Genomic DNA, 20,459 nt, shown 5'->3' with positions numbered 1-20,459 from the left:
CGATGGGGAGAGAGAAATGCAATAAACAGGGACATATACAAAGTGGTCCATTAAAATCTAAAAGCATTGAATTCCAAACTCCCATAAGATATATTATTTTAATTAACAATCGAATTTCAACAAAATTATGACTATAAATAGATGTGTGTCTAAGCTCTCTTCATCATTAATGTTGCTGCCCTGATCAGAATTTCTAAAATGTTTAAATTTGAATGAATTGTTATAGTATATGGTTTTATTACTATGACAAGCAATGCTAAACAATCAATTTTTTTCCAAGAATTATGCGTTTAATATTATTATTGTTAACTTGCACTTCCTCGAAAATATATATTTTTAATATTAATTAGTAAGAAATACATGCCTACTAATCTAGAAATATTGCTTTAATGGCCTAAGAGAGCAATGTGAAAGAAATTACATCACTTCAGTGGGATTCAAAGCTTTTGGGTACTTTGATACATAAGAATGTTAATGAAGAGCAGTTGACTGTAGCAATCGATAATATGGGATTCCATCTTACAATACAGGCAATGACCGCTGCTGAGGAAAAAAAATAACTGAGAAAATAATGGAAATGCTGAAACTATGTAAATCTGAAAAATCAGTTGTATCGATGGTGTTTTCACAAATGCATATAACACATGACATGTTGCTGCTTGTATTTGTCTTCAATAGGTATTAAGATGGACGTTACTCTGGGCAACTTGTCGTCATCACATTGATGAGGTCATGCTGACACAGATATTGTAAGACCTAAAAATCTAAACATCGAAATCACCAGAAGTGTCCGTCTTCAAAATATTTCGAAACATTTTTGAAGGTTTGTGATGATTAAAAAACATTCTCTGAACTATGCGTGTTGTATTTGGATGGTCTCAGCAACAAAAAAATTCCCTCTAGGGTCCTGGTGTAGTGCACAAGGCCTACTGAATGTTTGTAATTGCTGCTTTCAATAAAAATTGTTATTTTACAACACAATTTCATATCTTTGCCACTTGGAACCATTTATACCAAATATCAGAGTTAGAAGTTACATGTTTTTGTCAATTTTATATGTTTTATCTACTGTTTATTGTGGAATACGTGTACAAAAATGGTACCACCTGTGCTCACCAGTGATTTAATTTCATCAAGTGAGTGCCACAATATGGCTAAGAGACTCATAGTAATTAAATATGAACTCTGTGACAGACAGGACATACATACACATCGCTTTGGTATATTTTTTGTGAAACCACGTTATTCAATTGACATAAAAAAGTCCACAACATTTGCAGATTTAGTTAGATCTGGGTCGTCTATACACTGTTGGGCTTTGAGACTAATTTCCTGACCAAAAAAGTCACAAAGTGTATAAATTTGTCGTCTTACATGTATCCCAAATCAAGTATCAATTCCATTAACATTATCAATGGCTGTGCAGAACGAGGTGTAAAGCTGAGACTTTACTAGTGTTGCTTAATAAAAAGAAAATTTTCAGAATGGGCCCAGTGAAAGTTTACTAAAAGTTATGAAATTTCTACAAAATTATTTCTTTATAAGTTAAAACACTTATGCTATACTACCATAACGATATAAAAACATTTTCAAAATCATGGGTGACCCTTGTACCCAAAAGTTTTGAATTCCAGTGATGAGATGTAATATATTACACTTGGCTCTCCTTCCCATTAAAACAATATTTATAAATTCGTAACTATGTATTTCTTACTAATTAATATTAAAAAAACATATTTTGAGGAAGTGCAAGTTAACAATAATAATGTTGAACACACAATTCTTGAAAAAAAAAAAAAAATTGAATCTTTAGTGTTGCTTGTCATTGTGTTATAACAATATAATATTCTCAGTTCAAAATTCTTAGTGTGGGGCCTAGATGCACCGAAAAGGATTATTCGAGGAGGTTAGTGTCAGGTCTGTAGGAGGAGGGGGGGGAAGTAAAAAAAAAAGAGTTCTAAGAAACTAAAAGGACTAATTCAAAAGAGGAGATAGTTTTTTTATTACCGGTGTCAAAAGTGGCCTCTCCGCTCTCACAAGACCCTTTGCACTCACTTTTTTGATAGCTCTATAGAATCTCTTGAAGTGATCCTCATGGACTTGAGGAGATTGGCCTGGCCCGTTTTCTATAACCTCTCCTGGTACATTTTGCTTTTTTGACAGAGCTCTTCTTCCTCTTCAACTTTTTTGACTTAAAGATTGCGTAGACGGTGGTCCTGAAGACGCTCAACTACTTGGAGTGTGCGAATAGAAATTCGCCGGTCATGTTTAAGTGTGATTTTCTCGACTTGTATGTACACTATATAACTTGGGTTTTTTTTATAAATAATGGTTTATACTTTAATATATCAAAATATGAATTTATTTCAATCACTTAACATTAATCAATTATTGAATTAGTAAGTGTTTAGATTTCAATGGACCACTCGGTTATACAGTATAATTCGAATGTAATAAAAATACGCTTATAGTCAACGTTCTATCGAATACAATTTTTTAATTTTTAAAAAACTTTGCAAATAAATCTGGATAATATCAACTTTTCATCTGAAAAAAAAAGCGGCTTCCTTTATCCAAATTTCACAAATAGATCCTTTTTTAAATTATACATGGAATATTTTTATATTATATTTATAATGATATTCATAATCACAAAGAATGATTAATAAGTTATATGGTTCTAAAGGAGACTTTCGTTTTTCGCACAAAAATAGAAGTATATCAATTTCAAAACAAGATATAAAATCGATAAAAACACTTTAATATAAGTTTTATTTATGTTACTTTTAATTTGAAGATTTTTTAAGGATAACAAGTGACTCTGAAGTTGATACTAGTCCCGATTTTCGATAATGCCAGATATTTCAGAATTCAGATGACTAAGAAAAAAACTGAGATCAGTATTGGATTCGCACTCAAAAATAAATTTATTCTATGCCTTCAATTCATTTGTTTCAAATTGTTTATTGATCATTGAATGAGAAAATATTTTCCCTCTAAATAAGACTTTTAAATTGATCTTATATGACATACTATTATTTTAAATTGAATCAAAATGTAAAATTGCATCAATATATTGAACATATTTTTTCGTAAAAATGTCCGTTCTGCAAAATGTACATTCGGCTTATTGTCATTTAGCGAAATTTCCTTTCGTCAAATTGTCCTTCGGCAGAAATGTTTTGGCAAGTTGTACCTAGAATTCTCAAGTCTACTCTTAGTTAGTCCAACAAGGAATCAAAATAATAACTCTCGAACAGAACCAATGATTACATTATATGTTATGTTCTCGTTTCAGGAATTAACGAATAAGGATTATAGTTTTGTCAAATAAAAACTCTTTTAAAGTTGTAAGTAAAAAAAAGTAACGCACACTTTTTAGGTAGTACATTTTACAGCTCCATATATAATTGCCACTTAACTGCCAAACATTTTGAGCATATGAAACGGATATTGTTTTTTAATCTTTTTTCACATGCATAGAACATCTATAGTCACATATGTACACATCCAAAAATGTTCGTGCGTGGATTAAAAATACATATATAAAAATTGCAAGCCTTTTTTAAGAAATGGGTCTGTTTATTTTGTAAAATGAGACTTATTAAACTACTTCTAACATCAAAGGCATTCATTTTTTTATTTTATAAAATATAAAAATAATCTGGTATAAAGTTTGTTAAAGTATTCTGTAAATCCACTTTTTGCAAAATATACATTTTTTTTAAATAAAAAAATTATGCTATCCTCTATTTTTATATTAAGTCTATTTAATTCAATAAGATAGCAATTTATATAATCTGTAATTAAATAAGATTAATACATTAAAATATAAGGGGAAACTATGTACTATTTGTCCTCGAATATATTTGTAGCAGAATGCAGATCTATTTAGGGGCAGAGTTATAAAGAAAAAGTCTGGATTGTACTAAGAAAAAATAGCAAATATTAATTGTGCATTCAGATAGTGTATATATGTTGTAAAAAAATAATTGGATACAGCTTTTGGAGTGATAGAAATATACATCAATTAGGGATGTGTCCAGGCAGGGCCTTTGCGATTTGGGGGTTGACACCCCATGGAGTGTCAGTATTGATCCTATTCAGGAGCATTTTGCTCGTGGTAAAAAAAACAGAAAAGAAATCGAACATCAACGTGGTAACCCTGACAATTTGAAGAATGTTTAGGTAGAGTGCCGCTGGGCTACCATGAAGTTTGATTAAATCTACTACAATCAGGAGAGGATAAGCAATTAAACAGGGGCATTTGCAATAATGACTCCCCAATACTAATCCTCAATACTACTCTGAGTCCAACAAAGACTTACAATTATAACTCCACATCACATCTTAAAGTTTATTCTCTGTCTTTTATGAGCAGATACGAATGTTCAATTAGGTTTTTAATATAATTTAATCTAAAAGAAAATCAAGTTCACTAATCAGTAGTAAAATATTAGTGACAGCAGGTAAGGAAGAAAAAAAAATCATTTTTGAGGTCACCAATTAAAAAAAAAAGGTCTACTTAAAAAATGCAGACGATTAACATCACTAGTGATGCTCATCTGGAGAATTTTGTACATATTAACAAAAGAAAATGAATATCAATGTGGTAATCCTGACAATTTGAAGAATGTTTTTGAGGAGAGCAGTTTAGCTAATATTCTGTTTAATTAGATCAGCTAGTAAGAACTGGAACAAGGGTAGAGGGAGAATGAAATAAACAAGGTCATGGGCAATGATTACACCGATGTCGATTTTCCATTCTACCTTGAGTTACAATTAAAAATCCCAACAAATCCTCACTACAACTCTCCATCAATTATGAGCGCAAACAATCGTTTAGTTCGGCTAATATATACAAATATTTGTAGGTAAATAAAAGGAATTTCACTCCTCAGGAAGTCTATAATTATGACAACAGCTTAGAAAAAGGAAAAATTCTTCAGTAAGCTACCTAAAAAAAGGGCAAAGTAAAAAATTTAGCCCAATTTTTATCTTTAAGTATCCGAGTTATAATTAATAATATGTCACAACTAATTTTTGATGTTTTTGGAGCAACTTTCATAAAATATAAAGCCATTCAAGAAGAATAAAATTTATACAAGAATATAAATAAATGAGATAATATGAATGAAATAAGATGAAATAATAAGGGGGAATTGTAATTTAAAATTGATTAGTAAAATTATTTGATAAAATTTAATAATAAATACAAAAATTAGACGTGAGATTCCGATTGTGGAATTAAAGTGGATGTGGATTATCTTTTGAAAGTCTCTTCAAACTCTAAAGTGAAGACGCTCTTTTCACTTCTTCGTGGAGGTAGTTCCATATCCATATAGTTCGATTAAAAAAGCTACCGTTCCAGTTAATTAGTTTTTGCCTATGTCTGAACTAAGTAAAAATTAGAAGACGACCTAGTGTTGTACACCTTACTACATACTTTGGGCTTGATTTTACAATTACTAAGTCAATTAATATATTTTAACATTATAATCATATGCTGAAATTTCCTCATCTTTTCAAGCGACAACCATCCGACTAGATGTAAACCAACCTTCTGGGATACATCGCCCTATACCAACTTAATAATGCGTTTTTGTACATTTTCAAGAGCTTTGATTTCCTTTCTAAATATTGGATTTTTCAACTGGGAAGCGTAGTATAAAATATCATTAAAGCCTTCTTATGCTTAAACCAATAGTTGTACAACATTTTCAAATAATAAAATATATTTTAAGGTCATATAAATGTCAATTTCTTCCAAATTTTTATTTTAGCTTGATTACTAGGGTATCCAATTTCTAGGGTGACATTTTAATTCCGTCTACTGCTGTATTTTAATGCAAAAGTGATGTATGGGATTTTATTACCTCTATAGCCAATTAAAAATGATTTTTAATACGACATTCTCTATATGTAAAGGGATTTAGAAGTTTCAAATTTAAAGTTATGATCTTGAATTTAAAAAGTTTTATTTAAGTTCCTTTTCTCAAGTGATACATAAAAATATAATCTTTATTTTAAATTTTGGAGAAAAGCAGGATGTAGATCTACAAAATACTTTGAATCTCAAACGATCAGAACCACTCTTCTTTCTTAGGATTAGGAACATACATAAATTATTCATAAAATTAATTAAAATGAGCAAATTTATCACGTATTGAACAAAAATCCTTGAGATATCTTTTTTGCGGTTTTACAATCAAGAATTTTTTTAAAGCGATTTTTCTCGAAACCCTCAGTCATATAACTTTAAAAACCAACCCAAAGAGATTATCGACTTTCTCAAGTGTCCTCTGCAACTGTGTACAAAGTCGCAAAGGAGTTCAAGGAGTCTAGATTAATGGAAAGACCGGCAAAGAAGAAGACAGATCGAACTGCGTACAAAATTGACTTTCGGACAATTTGGAGATGTTATGGTCTAAGGAATTGGCCCCCTAGCTCCCCAGACTTTACCAGCCCTACCTGGACCTTTTTTTACGCAGTCAATACTTAATCTAGTAACACAATTTGCATTTTGTTTTAGACTGACAATAACAAATTTGCAGAATTCCAAAAATTGAATACCATGAGGAATAAAATGCTTTAGTGAATTTATTTTATGTATTATTATATTTTTTTTGCTATAGGTACCATAAAACAGACTCATAAATTGTAGAAAGCATTTTGCAGGGGCTGTCAATAGTTTAATATATTTTTTTATTTCGTTAAGAGATACTCTGTATGCAAGATTATGTTAATTCTTATGGCTCTAACATTATGTGCCTTTAAGGGGGGTAGTGTTTGCAACTCATTAATCTTTTTAATGCAATATAAAAATGTTTAAATAAAAAGAAATTATTATTTATAACTGATATATCGTGCAGATTTCATTAACTATCTCAATAAAAAAATAGAAAAATATTGCAAAAATATCTATAAAAAAAAAAGAATTAACTTTTATAATGTTTGCAAAAGCAATGGTAAGAAGGAAAAAGACATTAAAAAGCAATGTCAAATGTCTATGGACAACAATTGCAAGTTAGGAAATCTTTTACAATTTAAGTGGAATTATCCACTTTCATATACAGAGTGGGAACCCAAAACTTTTTGTAGCGTTTAATTACGATTTTTTCTCCGTCATTTTTAATGACGAGATTTGATTATACAACCAAACAACAGCTGAAACAAAACCAAAACAAATTTTGTTTTCATCCCATGTCTCAAGGTGTAAAGATCAATATTGCTCCATATAGCCAAGAAGAACCAATATTTATGCAGTTACAATATGACTGACTTCCGGCCTGCCTCCATGTAGCCCTCATCTAGATCTGACCACAACCCCCTGTACTTTGCAGTTTTGGATGTCATGGAGAAAACTATCTGCCCTAACCTATCATCTAAATTTCTATCATGATTGCATGGTATCCCCATCGACTCGTCTTTCATCAACAACAGCTGCCAATCTTTTCTCGGGGGTGTCAATGCTATTATTACCTGTGAAGAATGATATATTGATCAAAAAGTATAGCGAAATATAGTATTTAAACAAATCACTAACTGTTTTTTAATTGTCTATTCTCGATTATATAAAAGTCATGTTTTTAGTAATTCAGTTAAACTAGTGCAATTTCTGGGTGCCTACTCTATTGAAAAAGTAAAAAATTGTGGAAACACGTAAATTTTGTTATTTGGTTAAATTTGGAATCTTTCAATCAAAAAATTGTTTATATATTCCCTAATACTTTTATTAATTTATTTCGATTGTATTCGAGAAAAATTGCTCTATAACAAATTACCAAACATTTTATTAAGAATTTCAAAAGGATCAACGTTACAATTTTGTTTGCGGTGGATTTAAAAACGCTAAAATTCCTAAGAAAATATTTTTTTCCTTTCTCAAAGGAAATAACAGTCAGTATACTTTTGAATGGAATTAAAAACTTTAATATAAGTGCAATATATAGTGCTTTTAAAACAAATTAATCGATGATTATAAATTGTAGTAATGTCCAATCTGTAATGTAAGCTCATTAATCCTCTAACACCATAAGTATCATGTTTGTTACATAAGTTTCAATATCTTACATTTGAGAATTTGACAATTTTTTGGGTTCAAAAATTTCATGTTTGCAATTGTTCATGAAATAGAAAAAAAAATTTAAAAATGTATTGCCTTATCGTAAAAGTGCTAAAACTAACTGTGTATTGAAAAATAAGAAATTATATTTTTTTGTAGGAAAATGAATACAAAAATATTCACTATCGTACTAACATCAGCAAAGAAAATTAGTCAGCTAAGTTGAATGCACTCACAACCCCTAATAAATGGCTATTCCACAAGAACACTAAAACTTACCTCATAGAAGCTTGCTAGAAGTACCCTGTATCCTCGTGGGAACTAGCCCCGGTTTCTTCCCAAGTTATAAATTTGATTTGATTTATTTTTCCCATCCCTTCATTTGAAAGAGAAGAAGTCATAACATTTGTCAGTTTACAAGAGTATCAACTAACCTGTTAATGAAGGCTAATATAAACAAATTGTCCAAACTGGTCACTCAGACAATTAGAAATGGCTTAGTGATGGAAAGCCATAAACGAAGAGATTTTTTACTATAATTGAAAATAGATAATATATATGTCACAAGGTTGCTAGCTTAATATCGAAAGTTTGACTATGTCTCGATTCTAAAGAACACATAAATTTTAATTTAGAACTACCCCCTCTCTTTTCAGGGCATTTGAGGCTATAAATTAAAAAAAAACGAAAAATGGATATGAATGACTCTCAATCATGCCTCATATTAATGGTCAACATCCTCATTGGGTTTAAAATACAACAAGGAGGAATATTCATGTTTGGTCAACTTGGAGAGATAAAAAGAAGACATACTTTCCTACAAAATTCCTAAAAATATATTCGTATTTATAAAATTAACTCTAATATAACTAAAAGTTAGGGAACGCTATGTCGATCAAATGAAACACAAGTCGAATAATTTGGACGACCATAATTTATAATAATGATTTTAACAGTGTTTTTGATAATTTCCTTTCGAGCAGAATGGGATTTTCAAAGTTTTATATGCATGTTTTAAACGTTTTAACTAGCTCCAAATAGTCATTCAATTGAACAAAGAGATAAGTTACAAAGTAACTTATTTATCAGAGGAAGAATTTATACCCTTTCATTTATGATTATTATTTTAATTAATTTTTATTATGATAAATATATTTGTAGTTGTGTTATATATTTTAAGAATAAGTAATAAATATTAGGTTATCACAATAAAATAATGATAAAAAACTAGAAGCCCTGCTCTTTCCAACAAGATATTTGGATTTAAGCTTTACAACTTCAATATATGTATTTTGTTGATATACAGCATACATATAAATGCAATATTAGGCGACAGAAACAGAACAACAAAAAACAATAATCTACAAAGAGATTAGAAATTGTACATTTTTTTTCTCTTTTTGTGCCACGCCATTTTTTAATATACTGTAGGGAGTCCTCCCCATTCTCCAAGGACTCAAAGGCTTATAAAATAATCCTATATAATGGGTGTGCATGGAATAATTTTTTCTAAATCAATTAAACAAACAGAACGAAAAAAAAACTCTCTGATGACTACTACGATTATACTCCCTAACTTTTAGGACATTTGTAGATTTAAGAAAAAAAAATTGACCTTATCCAACCCATAAACATGCCAAAAAGATAAAAAGTATATTTTTTTTATAGAAAAAGTGCTTAGTAAAGGAATTCGAAAGCTACTTGTAATAATTTATTGGTCCATTAAACTTCATAAAAATATTTATTAATTAATAATGTCAAAATAATTTTACATATAAAATACTGTTACTACATTTTTGTTTTTCTTATTTATCATGCACATAATAGTAGTATTGGAGTACCTAGTTCTGATGCATTTAAAACGCTACTATGCTAGGCTTCTGTTTGAACTGGCGCTTGCAGCTCTGCAACGTCGTTAGAAAAAATGACACCTACGATGACGTAAGTGTGAAAAAAAAAGTTATCAAATTTCTGAGCTTGCCTCCACGCCAAAAAAAATAAATCTGCAAACACTCTGATAAGTACAAGCGAATTGCCCTTAACACTATTTTGAGTGGAAAAAGTATCGAAAATTGTCAAATAGAGAAATATAATTCATAATCATGTTCGGTATTAAAAAAAAATGAACCTGATCACATACATTTACATATATGTAGGCCGTAGGGGTTACATATAAAATTAGGGCTCAAAATTTTGAATTCTTTTCGAAGCCGTCTAGCCTCAGTTCTAAAAGTCCGACAATTTTATATTTAGCACCATTCGAAAGAGATGACAAAAAAACTACAACTTTATGCTCATGTTCTTTTTGTACAATTAAAAATGTCCGAACAACAAGCAAAATGGTAGAGGGTGTGCGATCTCTTCCGTATACAAGTCGAAAAGTGGACACTATTCTGAACAGGAGAAATGATCGCTTCTTGGCTGAATCAATATCTCAGATCGAGGGAACCTTCAGGACCAAACATACAGCTCAAGTAATGGTCCTTGGCGTTGTGGCATCCGACGGCAGCAAGAAGCCTCCCTACTTCTTCAAGGCCAACGAGAAAGTTAACACGGACGTCTACTACAAGGTCATCAGGTACCATGTTATACCATGGTGGACGAGCACGTTCTCCCCCTGTACACACGTACAAGAAGGTGCAAAAATTAATGCAGAAAGAACATTATCTTAAGGGATGAAATTTTAATCAGACAGATAATTCAAATCAACTATACAAACAAGAAGAGATATAGCCAGTCAAAGTGAATGAAGCAGTAAAATATTATACATTGTTTAATCTGTACAATCTTCAAATAATTATTCAAATAGTGTGACAACTGTCTCCCTTGAGGTTTCTGCAATATACATTTCTTGCAAAGATAAAACTCCTTCATTATTTTTTTTTCATTTTAGAAAAAAAGAAAACACTACGGAACACTTATTTATCAACTTAATTTAATATTTGAAAAAAAAATCTAAATAAAGAATTTAAAAAAGTTTTTATTAAGGATAAGTCTGTTTATACCAGTAAAATAGTTTGTAAAAATCTGTCGGAAGATTCACTTGCATATAAGTTTGAAAATAAAAATTAGTGTTAAACTGAAATAGTTTTTCATCAAATGTAAATTTTCAATTTTTAAAAAGAAATTCAACAAAACGATGCATTTTGGACCTAAAAATTAAAAATACTTCAATTAGAAAGTATTTTCAATTTCTGAAACATAGCAAAAATAAAACAGCTATTAATGTTAATTTTTTGGACGATATTATTTTCCATAACTTTTTTGGTTTTGATTGTACCAAAAAATCTTTGTAATTTTATGTTTCTGTTGACAATGTTATAAAATACTATTTACTACTTTTTTTGCAAAATTACTGCACAACAGTTATTTGCAGTTAATTATTCCTATTATGTTGTATACAAGCTGCCCTGTCTGTAAAATTGCAATTTCTTCGTCTTCAAGTGCATTATTTAATTATAACACGGTTCATTCTAATTACCAACCATTAAATGAGGATATTATCATTTCACTTTGATGTCTTAAAATAACTTAGTAGCTATGCATTCATGAGTAAAATAAATTTAGGGCTTTGAACTTTGCCACAGAAAACTTATCCTTAAGTAATTTGTCTTAAAATAGTCATTTAGTGTGTGAATTAAACATGGAATATTTCATTATTGCATTATCATTATCTCAAGTACTGTAAATTCTTCAGTTTAAACTACTCATCTCATTTTTTGATTGTAACTCGTACAATTTGCTTATACAACTTACAACTTGTACATAACATATACACAAGGGAAATCAAGCAAAACAATGGTCAACTTTTTTTTGTGTATGTAAATTGGAGTCAAAAATATTATATATTAGAGTGGTGTTATTTTTAGTCACATTATGCGTTTATAATTCTTCTTGTATTCTTGAGTAAATAACATCAATGTATTGAGTAACTATGTGTGAGTATGTTCATAAAAAAGGGTGAGTCCCACTGATAATTTACTGTGATGTTATCCCTATATTTTTAGGCAATGTTTATCTGTTCGAAGACGCTTAATAATTCATGGAAATGACCGTTTGTACTACTGTCAGTTCAATGATAAACTAGGAGAAGTATCAATTCTTTCGATAATTATAATATTTGGCCACCGAAAAAATTGAATGAACTTGAACGTCTGAACATGGGTAATTCTGAATAAAAAATACTACACTTTTCTTCTTAAATAGCGTGATGAATTTGAAATTATGCAAATAGTATGTTGTATACCTGCAGCAAAAAAAAAACTTTATACAAAAACAACACATTCTACTACAAATAGCCATTGAGCTGTACATTCAAAATTAATGTTGATTTTATGAAAATAGAGTCTACCCTATTTTTTTCTTTTAAATTTATCAAAAAGTTGAATTTCTTAGATTTTAATACAGTTTGAACTAGTTTAAGTAAAAAGTATGTTGATGAGTGTGCTTTTTTTTTTTTTTTGTTTATTATTTAATACGTCGGGGTTTTGGTAACATTTCCCTCTAAAAAAAACAAAAAAAACCCTACCTATCTTTGCTGCAAATTGGTTTAAAATACAAAGTAAAATAAATATATATAAACTGAAATATAATGATAGTATATTCTCTGCAGTAATGCTATTTTAAATATGGAAAGTTCTCCTTTTTATAGCAATAATTCATTTTCTCCCCAAAAATAATATAACAGGCAGTTGATATTAACTAGGTTCTTAACTCAGTAGTACAATATGTTTCGCTCCCGCCTTCTCCTTGTGCTTTATTTTCCCTACAAAAAGTTATATTACTTGCAACTAGGTAATGTAAAAATATTAAATTGTAATATATTAATACGCAATACTGGTGAGTAATATTACTAACTATATCATAGATTTTGCATTTTAGTAAGCCCACATTTGATGACAAAACATTTATTGAATTGTAAAAACAACAAAATAAAACAACATCGTCATTTGCATTGATTTAACCTTCTTATGGTTGTTGAGTATAGATACCGTGTGTTGTATTGTAATTTAGGCACTTCTGTGATCTCTTATAACACATGGTTGTATGAACCTTTTTCAGAATTTGGAATTGTGTAAGAAACGGCTGAATTTATGCTTGCTTTCTGGCATCACACAACACTCTCACGTTTTAAACGTTTACTCATATAGAGACGTTTGTATCAAGATCTATGCATTTTTTGGGCCAGTAATATCTCCCACGTAGATTTATGACCTGCCTACATTTTACATTATCTGAACAAGCTCATCCTTTGAGGAATAACAAATTTGCCATTTTCTTTTTTATGGACTAAAAGATTTATTTAGAAGCAATAAAGAAGTTTTCCTGGTACCCCTACAGTCCTTACTTGAATCCTTATGGCTTTACCTTCAAACTGTTATATATTCAGCAGAAATGTAAATGTGGGATTTTAAATTTTATTTTGTAGGAAATAATAACAATTATCAATTAGTAATTTTCATGAAAATAGTAAAATATTTTATGTTTATATTTATCGATTTTCGATAGAATCTTCAATTATTTCATTATTAACATCACATGTAAGAGAGACTGGGAACAGCTGAAATACAGGATGGTTTTTTCTTCTTTGTTCAATATAAATACACTTTATTTCAAACTTGTTTTTAGAGATGATAGGGCCCTAAAACGTTTTTTTGAGTGTAAATTTATTCGATCTATAACACTGATAAGGGATACACAATATAAATCTCATTGTATATAATATTAAAATAAGATTGCCCGGAATTTATAGGGTCAAGGAGGGAACGAGATATCTCATTGACAATGGTCAATATTATTCCTTCTCAATGTTTAAATCCCTTTGGGGCAGCGAGCATTATGATATATATATAATTATGAATAAAAAAAAATTATGCACTAACTTTTTTTATCAAAAAAATTGTCACATAAGATGTCCATTTTTTATTTTCTGTCAAAGAACTGCCAAATTGAAGATCCTAAAAAAATTGTAAAACAACTGTTTTGCAATAATTTTGTAAAAAAAAGAAGTGTTTTTTGCAAAGAACAAAAATCAATAAATATTTTTTTCGTCTTTGGAAAAACAAAAAAGTTGAGGAGAATAATATTGTCGAAAAAATAATCTCTGATTCATTTTAGCAAGTATAGAAAAAAAATATGCTATCGAATGTTCCAAAAATTAAAAATAATAAATTTTAAATCTAATAATTTTAAATTTTACGTACAAAATGCATTGTTTTGGAAATTCAATTTTTTTAGAAATGAAAAAAACATAAGTGCAGTTTTCAACAATTTCTTATTTTTCCCATAACTTTTTTGATTTTAAATAAATTAAAAAAACGTCTTTTTTCGATTAATGGTGGTTTGAGACGCCAATCACTTTTTAATTTTTAGCTCAACCTCCTATTTAGTCTTTTTGATCTAAAAATAAACAGTTTTTGTATTTTGGGTATACAATTAGCCCTATTTATATGTCCCCGTCCCGCAAAAAATGGCACCCCTGTCTTAGCCTGACCCTGTTCAAAGGAGGTAACCAACGTTCAATTGCATGGAACTAGAGTGTCCTGTTAACGTATTTTTTTAGCTATCCAAACACAAGAGGTATCAAAATTTGCGTAATTTTACACAGATTATGAAAATGGTAAAAAAAAATCAAAAAAATTGTGCATCATTTGGAGGGCTCTACCGCTCTTTAAAGTTTTGTAAAAATTTACATCCTCACAGATTGCGTCGATAAACCGGGTATGTCACATATCTTTTATAATTGCTGGGAACGACAAAGAATTTCGATTTGCGGTTGAAATGACGGTGCATCGGTTGGGGAAGCCTTTATTATTAGATACGTTTCCGAAAAAATCCACTTTTTAAATCATTATAGAAATTTTTGGAGACAAAATCTTAGTGAAACATCAATGTTTTTCTCTCTCATTGACTTTCATCTTGCCTTTGATATTATATATGGTTACAATAAGAGGCCATTCCATTTTTAGAGGTCAAGGGCACACCAAAAAATGACCATAGACAGAGGTTTTGCGCTCTACCGAGTGGCTATTCTTGTTTCAATCATAAAATAACTCCCAAAATTGATTTATTTATTATTTTAGGCATACGGTTTAAATCTGTGAAGACGTAAATTTTTACAAAACTTTGGAGAGTGGTAGAGCCCTCCAAATGATGCACAATTTTATTTTTTTACTATTTTTGTAATTTGTGTAAAATTTTGATACCTCTTGTGTTTGCATAGCTAAAAAAATATACAGAGTAATTTATTGCCCTTATCTCCAGGTATTTTACAAAAAGGCTCCCATGTCGGAGTTTGACTGGATTTTCTAAGATCTGCTTTTGGGTTTTACCACAAAATATAATTTTCCATTATTATAGTAAGAACATAATTTTGTATTTTTAGTAAAATTTCTATAAAACATATGTAATTTATTCAATATTTGGGAATCAAATTAGTACATATTAGTTTTCATGAGATTACATGTCTATAGACATTAGCTACAAGATATTAATTTTGTACACTTCAATTCTCACATTAAAAAAATCTTGGTAATCAAATAGAAAAAACAAGGATAAACTATGAAGAAATTATGTTTATTTAATTCACTTAACCTTGATTAAAGATGGACACATATACGAATAAATCCCAATCAAGGCATTACTAAGATAAATAAAGAATTGTATACAGGGTGGTCCATTGAAATTTGAACACTTACTTATTCAATAATTGATGAAGTTTCAATAACTTAAATGGATTTATATTTCGATAAATTAAAGAATAAACAAAACTAGACTACATCTTTTCGGCACAGGTCAAGGGGAAGACCTACAGTGCCCTTCATCCAACCCCTGAGTTCCTCAAAGTTACTGGCAGCCAGCACTGGAACGTCATGACAAATGACGATATCTACCCTTCCGCTGCTGTCTATTCAGACACACATCTGGTTATAGTATCAATTTTGTTGCAATTCTATTGTTAATTAATAAATTATATGTTGTTGAACTTTAAAATTTAAAGTGTTCAAAAATTAATGAACCACTCGGTATAAACTTATTAAATAATTATGGAATATATTGAAAAATATTCAAATAAAATGTAGTTTTGAAGGAATAAGGAGTGTTTTTACAAATCTGGGATGTATAATATCCCATTTTCCCAAAGAAGGCTTTAAAATTATTCATCAGTTTATTTACACAAGTGACAACTTATACACGACAAGTATAAGCTACATTTAAGCTGAATGCATATTTATAAAAGAACAGGAAGTGATCATATTCCAAAATATATTGATATTTTAATAGCAGTCATTAAATCACCACTGGGGTCACTAAACTTTGGATGAGGTTGATTATATCTCTGTAACTATGTAGATTTTTCCTATAATGTATATTGAGTTTATTTTTGACAAAGAAACAATTTTCAAGCATTTATTTAGGTATAAATTGTAACTCTTTGTTTCCACTTCATTCGTTGATGTATGTTTGACGAATTATCGCCTATTTTATTCCCAAATTATTCTTATTAACCCATTGGAGGGTTCTGAGTTGCACTTAAAGTAGTCATAATAATGATCAATGAAAAATAGACGGTTGTTCAGAGAAAGGCCCGATTTCAGCAAATATAAACCCATGCATGAAAAGTCCCGGGCTTTACTAAGAAAATACGTTTTTGTCTACAAAATTGGCTTTTAAAAAAAAAAAATATTATTCTTTCTTATTTATTTTATGGAACAGACCCCCATAACACTGTTCAAGCCATTGCTTAGCTCAAAAGGTATTTGCCCCATCGAGAATGAGTTTAAAATCAAATTAGAAAATTGTTATGTATCCCATTTTTTTGGAAATAACAAAACACTTAGCGCAATAATTCACTAACTCAAGAAAATATTTTCATGAAATTTTGACAGCTGTCTTTTGAAGGTTGGTACTAACTGAAAATGAGGAAAACGAAAAAATTGTGTCATCTATGTTTTAAGCCCAGGAGTTTTCAGGCCACATGCTACGTCTCTTATATCAAATAAAAGTTCTAAACTATTGTTCAAACTATTTCGCATCTTAATTCATCCCATAAATTTTAATAAGAAGCCTTTAATTGACTTTAATATGTTTATGTAAATACCAGGCCAAGAAAATAATTGGGGTTTTTTTTCTTAATTTTTGTTCAAGGTCGTTTTTATGTTAACAAATTACATATATTACAATCATGATACAAAAATAATGGATATTTGTGTAGCTAAAAATATATATATATGTGACCCGTCAACACAAAAGCATGATATAATGATCTTTCTAAAATTGAGTGTGGACTATTTTTTTTTTGAAATGCCAGATATACATTTTAAAAATCTAATTAAGGTTCTAAGCTATTGTTCAAGTTATTAAGTATCATAATGTATTCCAGAAATTTGAGTCAAATATGCCTATAAAATATGGGTCATTATGTATTTAGGATGTAAAATGATACATTAAGATCTTCTCCCTGTCTTGATTTTTTTTGTTCAAGATTGTTTTTATGTTGACGTGCCACAAATTTAGGTGTCTATTTATATGTGGTAAATTTTTTTTTCTTACCTCTCAATTTTTATTCGTATTCTTGTGTAAATCAGTGTATCAATCTAAAAAAATCAAAAAATGAAACATTAAGCAGTCGTTCACCAGGATTGAAGTTTAGAAAATCAATGATTTAAAAAAATATATATATATATTCTTCACTTTTTAACAGTCATTCAAATTCATTAATATATATTTTTTTATAAAAATATTTAGTTGAGTAAATATAATACTTGAAAAAGTATTACTACAAGTTTCCTGTAAAAATTAATTTTGTCATTATAATAGAATGAAAACTTTAGGGAGAAGTAATATACATATATAACTTATGAACATTGTATGAGATGCGTTCATTTCTTCTTATTTATTTCATTTTAGGAAAATAAATCGCTTTGATTTAACACTAGAACGACAGACGGTAAATACCCTCCTTAAATGACGGTGGCCATACAAAATAATAGCAATTTATTTTTGAATATTTTTTATCTGTAATTATGTTATGTCTTGCAAATGATGATGGACCTGGGACTTCCGTTAAAATGTTTTCTTGTCTGAAACGGGCTAAACTATCTCTATTTCCTTTTTGTTTTTGCCAGATTGTGTTATCTTTTCCGACATACATTGACTTTCATATTAAGTGGTAAATTTATGTTTCTTAAAAGTTGGGAATTGAGTCACACATGATTGCATCCTCGCGTTCCTTAAAATGTTAAATATACCAATTAGTCGTATATAAATATAATCTAGCAAAATTAATAAGTGTATTCATCAAAACTACTGAACAACAGACTTGCCAAAATCTTCAGAATAATCATCAGAAGAACTAAATTGAGGTGGTGAGACATATTCTTCATTTTTTTCCAATTCAAAATCATCACCTTCTGAATTGAAGATAATGTTTTATTACTTCAATGGATATTTTTTTTAATGGGCATCCTTGCACACTAACTGGTGGAACCAGAATGGATATTTCAGCAAAAACAATGTTTATATTTATGCATGGAAGGTACACGATTCAATTCTAAAGTTTTTCATTCATGTCAGAATTTGCTTGCTCCCTTTGATACAAAATTATAGAACGAAAAGATTATTTGAAACGACTGGATATCATACATATATATTACCCACGTCAATCTAGGCCACTATATCAACAAAACAATGAATAATTTTAATTTTGATTTTTTTTTCGTGGTTAATAAAATGAATTATGACAATTAGATAACTTATAAACAAATAAATTCAATGAGTTTCTCAAAATATATTTCATTGAATAATGTTGCCAAACAAAAATTGCCAACACTTGTGTTAAAGAAAAACATACTGCAATATCATTTTTTAGATTGAAATCTACAATTTAATACTTATCTTATAGCTTCATAGTCAAAATTTTATCAAAAATGTATATAAAGTCAAAAACATATAGAACCCCACAAAAAATATAATGTTCACTACTACCTATGGAATGGCACCCTAATAAATTTGCTTATAGTTTTTCAGCTTCTTTTCTTTATTTAAATAGAGCAGTGAATTTGTTAAGATCTATGTTATGTTGATAAAATACATAAATGAAGTTTTTTAATTTTTTTACCCCCAAAAGAACGAAACGCTAAACATTCACTAAGAAAATACGCCATGCTACAAAAATAAAAGCATTTTCATTGCAGGTCCAAGTATATATAGCAGAGTTGTTGGATGAATTTTGAACAAATATTTTATAAATATATATAGCAGGACTCGGTCTGAGACGGATTTTTTTCCGGTTTCACGCTATCTTTGGAACCATTTTCTTCCTATTCCAGTAATAAAAGTTGTAGATAGATGATGAAACATTATTTATTTCAAATAATGTCATTGTACTGATGTTGATAATTTGGAAACACACATGAATTCATCAACTATTTATCCATAAAATTTGTCTAAACATAATTTTGTTAAGATTGGTTCAAACATTACTTTTTAACTCCTACTCTACGGATGACAAATTTATTCGTCAAGGATGCAATTAAAAAAATACAATAAAGGTATATATACGTAAATTGATGAAATTGTTTAGGATGACAAATATATTCGTCTTCCATATTGAAACATACCATTCAACATTCCACAGGAGGAAAGTTAGTATATAACACAAATTAAATTACCAGTTCATGAATAATAAAAATAATTTAGTAGAGTCCATGGCCTTAATGTTCGTCTGTACTAGAGGAAATCAGCATATAAATTTTTGTGACCATACGAGTGAAAGGACCCAACTAGTGGGATCCAAAAATAAGGACCGTGTTGGCAAGTTAAGTGAAGAGACGACGGAAAAGGCTTCGTATTATTTCACAAGAAATATATCCTTTAGTCATAAATGCTAACTTCTACACAACATAGCCCCTAAAAAGGTTCCGATATTGACAGGCAACTTCCTCTTTAAATATGAAAAAAAATGATACGTTCTCTGATTCTTTTATAGTACAACAGTAGAAACCTTATTTCACCTACTCTACTTTTGTAAACTTTGGATCCGATTATTTTAAATGATTGATAATCTCATTTAAGTAAGGTTTGGAAATAAGTTCTTGCTCACAGACTGGCTTATCGCTCCGGATAGCGGAAGAAAACCCAAATAAAATGTGGAGGCAATATTGGTTACGATTAGTTAGCTAATCTACAACTGCAAATCTAGAGAAGTCAACATTCCAATAGCCCTGGAGGAGATGATTTTGTGTTTTGTGAACTCTATAGACTAATAAATTTTATTTTCCTACCATTTTATTTGTTTCTTTTAAAAAGATGAGAAAATCAAAGTTTCTCTAATTTTATATTCAACTGTAAATGTTTGTATTTATAATTTAAAAGAGAGTTTCTACTTTTTTTA

The 20,459-nt window shown here is 29.4% G+C and overlaps 1 protein-coding gene and 1 long non-coding RNA gene across 5 annotated transcripts in view; one reads left to right on the top strand and one right to left on the bottom strand.

The window, feature by feature from the left end:
- Ypel (Yippee-like) overlaps positions 1-20,459 on the bottom strand; it is a 306,816-nt gene that overhangs the window by 92,106 nt on the left and 194,251 nt on the right. For all 4 annotated transcript variants that reach the window (XM_071893530.1, XM_071893532.1, XM_071893529.1 and 1 more), the window contains one exon: positions 17,618-17,661. The gene's annotated coding sequence lies outside the window, so the exon portion shown is untranslated. The remainder of the gene's footprint in view (positions 1-17,617; positions 17,662-20,459) is intronic.
- On the top strand, positions 19,261-20,350 carry LOC139907252 (uncharacterized). The gene is made up of 2 exons (XR_011783700.1): positions 19,261-19,710; positions 19,766-20,350. It is a non-coding gene; the product is annotated as an uncharacterized lncRNA (long non-coding RNA).

The sequence above is a fragment of the Lepeophtheirus salmonis genome, chromosome 14, assembly GCF_016086655.4.
Source record: "Lepeophtheirus salmonis chromosome 14, UVic_Lsal_1.4, whole genome shotgun sequence".
Classification (NCBI taxonomy): Eukaryota; Metazoa; Arthropoda; class Copepoda; order Siphonostomatoida; family Caligidae; genus Lepeophtheirus; species Lepeophtheirus salmonis.
Note: the sequence above shows the minus strand (reverse complement) of the source record. Positions and strands in the feature narration are given on the sequence as shown.